The sequence below is a fragment of the Schistocerca nitens genome, chromosome 2 (genome assembly GCF_023898315.1).
Source record: "Schistocerca nitens isolate TAMUIC-IGC-003100 chromosome 2, iqSchNite1.1, whole genome shotgun sequence".
Classification (NCBI taxonomy): domain Eukaryota; kingdom Metazoa; phylum Arthropoda; class Insecta; order Orthoptera; family Acrididae; genus Schistocerca; species Schistocerca nitens.
In genome coordinates, this window is record NC_064615.1 from 614497846 (window position 1) to 614502027 (window position 4182).

The window sequence follows — 4182 nt, forward strand, 5'->3', positions numbered from 1 at the left end:
ACGTGCAGTCTGCTGCCGACCGCCACACCAGTCAGACGCACCGGCTCAGTAGGTTTGCGTGTTGTCATTGAGCATATTACATATACTGTAACGCTCCATTGGAGCTGAAGGCCAGTGCTCGAAGTCTTTTGCGCAAATCTACACAAACTTTTGTCGTCTGTACTGCAGGAAGATAATATCTAGCAGACTATCAATCACATGAGAGGGTTCCTGTATTGTTCCTTCATAAGCAGCGTAAAAAAGATCTCTCTTCCCCTTTCGACTATCGCAGTTTTCCACATCAAATCCATACCTTCTCTTATGACAGGGCATAGTTATTTTCTTTGCACATGTCGCAACACACACATACTTTATAAGCCTGCTGCTCAAGGCGAATCTAACACGCATCCCCTACTACTAAGTACAATACTTGCCTAATAACTGAATGCTGGCGATTGGAAACAACACTGAGCGAATATCAGCGATGGGTAGACATGTCTCATATGTTTTTTTCTTGCGCATGGTGTCTTAGAAAGAGAGGCGTAATCGTCTTACAAGCCGTCAGATGTTAAAAACACGATTGCAACGGCTATCTTACTGTCACAAATGGTCTTGTTTCTACATGTGTTCATATGTATCGCTAACGATATCCATGTCAAAAACTATATGTGGCTTATGAATCGAGGTATGGCATTATTTCTGAATGAAGCGGTTTTTCCATGTCAGATTACCTCTCCATCTCACGTTCGGAAGATTCCTCAAATTCATTATCTTTGTGAACTAAAATTCCCTATAAAACATCCGTTATAATAATCTCCAATCTTAAAAGTTACGTGCCAAAGCATGTCACAGTATACTCACTCATTCTCATTTACTGTCAACTTACGATCTATCTGCTTATCTATTTCTGTATCAGCTAAATTTCAAACAAACAGTTGATCTGAAATAGACATGCTACTGTTCTATTAATCGTTGTCTAAACTATCGCATAGACACAAATGAGGGTGAGGGTGTATGGTCTATGCACGAATGTTCCTCCTGAACCTTTCGGATAGAAATAACACAACATGAATATCACCACAATATATAACCGATAATTAATTACATCAGACTTGGCCCAGTAGCCAGATTTATTATACCCGATAAATAATTACAAACACTAAACTTGTCTGGCCATCTTGTTGTCTTAAGGTGTATGGACGAGTTCCAACAATCTCAGGTACACTCTGTATCACTGGCTTATTTCTATTTTTCTTCCCTTTGGAAGAAGCTGCCCTCAATTGAAGCAGTGCTTCTGGTTCACCTTGAAGCGTGCAGATTCTACTCATATGGCCAACTGTGGTTATGGTGGGGAGTTGTGTTTTAGCATAACTAGAAATGTCGTTTAGGTTACCTAATAGAGTCCTTTGTACTGCGGAATGAACATGTTTGTCTCCCCCTTTGGAATGTGAGTGTTAGATCACATAACCCACTGCCTGACGTGATGCTTGTAAATTCGCTTTTTATTGCGAGTGTTTTCCTATTTTTCTAGAGCCTTTGTATTCATTTTTTTTTCAGCTGATACCATATCCCTTTTAGCCTTTCAGTGAAGTCCCAAACGGAGGACACTCCCTCCACTGAAGTAGACTGACATAATTCAAAAGGTGAGGGCATTTTTCTATCAAAAACACTCTCATAGGATGAAAGATTGTGTTTTCAAGGATTTTTGAATTGTATGCCCTCACGAAATATTTAACAGCGTGTCCCAATTATTATGACTGCTATTCGCATAACTTAGCATTTTTCTCAATATCCTATGCACTCTCTCTGTTCTACCGTTTGATTGTGGCTGAAGGACACTAATTTGTAATTTCTTAACACGCAGTAGTCGACATAGCTGTTTAAACAATTCAGACATAAAGTTCATGCTTTAATCTGTTATTATTGCTTCTGGTGTGCCGAATTTCAACAGCCAACGGTTAACAAAAGTATGAGTCACTGTGTTTGCTTGTTTGTTTGTAATGGCGATCATGGCCAAGTAGCGCGAAAAATGATCAGTCATGGTTAGTACATGTCGGGTCCCTGCTGGGGCTTGTGCAGAAAGGTCAAGGACGTTGAGGTCAATTTATTAGAAAGGTTCTCTGCCTCCGGCAGTCCTTGCAGTGATATTCGCTGACGACTCAACTTGGCTCTTTGAGCAGAAAGGATGCAGTTCCTTACGTAGGGCTCAACATATTGTTGCCTTTGACGCCACCATTCCGTAGTGCAGTGGTCCATGGCTCGTCATCTGTTGTGCTCAGCTAAGATGGAGTCATCGACTTGCTTCAACATTTCGTCCCATAAACAGTTTGGCACAAAGGTACGTCGGCGTTATCGTGTTTCCTTGAAAAACACTTCGTCATCAGAGCGGAACTGGGAATGTTATGCTTATTACTGACAATCAGGGTCAGTGGCCTGAGCTCTTCACCATACTTCTGTGCTTCTAGCGGATTCTATGGCATGTACTTTTGATGCAGCCAAGGGACGGTATGTACCCCATCCTGGCCAATAATGTGAACTAGATAGCGGACCTCCTGTAATACAAAATGACACTTTTCTAAGCTGAGGGTCAGCGGTGCTGCACACAACCGTTCAAATACTTCCTGCAAATGCACCATATGCTCGTGGATGTCCTTGGAGTGTACTATTTTGTCATCTAGATATACTAGGCATTGTTTTGGTTTCAGGCCTCATAGAACTCCGTATAATAACTGTTGGAAAGTCTACGGCGCGTTTTTCAGATTGAAAATCATCCGACAATACTGGAAGTTTCCAAATGGAACTGAAAATGCTGTCTTAGGCCGATCCTCTGGTGCAACTTCTAATTAGTGAAAGCGACTATGTAAATCTAAGCTGGTGACGTAACGACATTGCTCCAGACTGTCTAATGTCTCTATAAATAGGCATGAGGTATGTATCAGTGACCATTAGCTGATTTAGAAGTCTGTAACTGCAGTAGAACCTATAAGGGTTTTTGTTGTCTGATGACTTCTTGGGCACAGTTACTACTGGCGTTGACCAGGGGCTACTACTCTCTTCTATGATTCCATCCTGAAGCTGTTGATCTGTAAAATCCTCCATTACTGGTTGCAAGTAGTGGAGGACAAAGTATTATTTCTTATATATTGGGGGCTTGTTTCCTGTGGCAATTCTGTGTTGTACCAGAAGTGTAACTGGTAGTGGTTAAACAGTACTGCATATTCTTTTAATAGCTTCTCCATGTTTACTCTCTCACATTCTTTCAGATGCAATAACTATTCCTCTCAGTGCAGTTATATCGACATACTCTCCAGACTTTCGATAGTCAGCATTGAAATCCCTTCCAAATTCATCCCCTAAAGCCTCTAAGTTAGCTATCATGCTTCCTTTTGATAGTCTCGCCTCCTCTGAACCAAAATTTATCTACACCAACAGGTACTATTTGGCTATGGTCTAACTCTTACATGTATGAAAAACTTTGTTGTACAAAACATTGTGCCTGATCCAGTTGCTCACTATCTGGCAAGGCCTCTATCACACACGCAGTTTTAACTGGCAGATCATATCTATGTTCATCCACATCAACCTTCCCTGTACCTTTTGGTATTCTGTGAGTCAAGTCCAAGAGACTGTGCACACAGTTTAACTGTTTGACTCTTTCACCTCTAAAACTGAGATGGCAGCCCATACCCAGGAAGACATCTTAGCTAATACCCACAGATGGAAGAACTTCCACACATATTCGGAAGTTTCTCCCTACCATTCAGAAACTCAACAACATGGAACCGATAGAATGCAAACTTTTACCACACACACTACTCAAGTTACAGTGTGGTGAGTTCAAATTCACTGCACTCAATACACTCTGGCTACTCAAAGATATCTGCAGACCTGTATCCAACAAGAACTTACACGACTTCCCTTTAAATTACACGATAGACAAATATCTGCCACTGATTTTGCACTAGGGTGTCCAGTAGTTAAACTTACTGGGAGCAGTACATAGTGATCACTCCACTAACTGTATCGTTTAAAGCAGGAGCGTAAGTCTTACGCTGATTCCACCATTCACGCCTCTGTGGACGTTTTTAACAGAGTGTCCCATTTGCTTGCACCTCTAACATTGTGCTTCCTTATGTGGGATGGTAACCACCTCACTAACTTAGTTAGAGGTCTGATCTAATTTTTGCTAGATAATTAGAGATC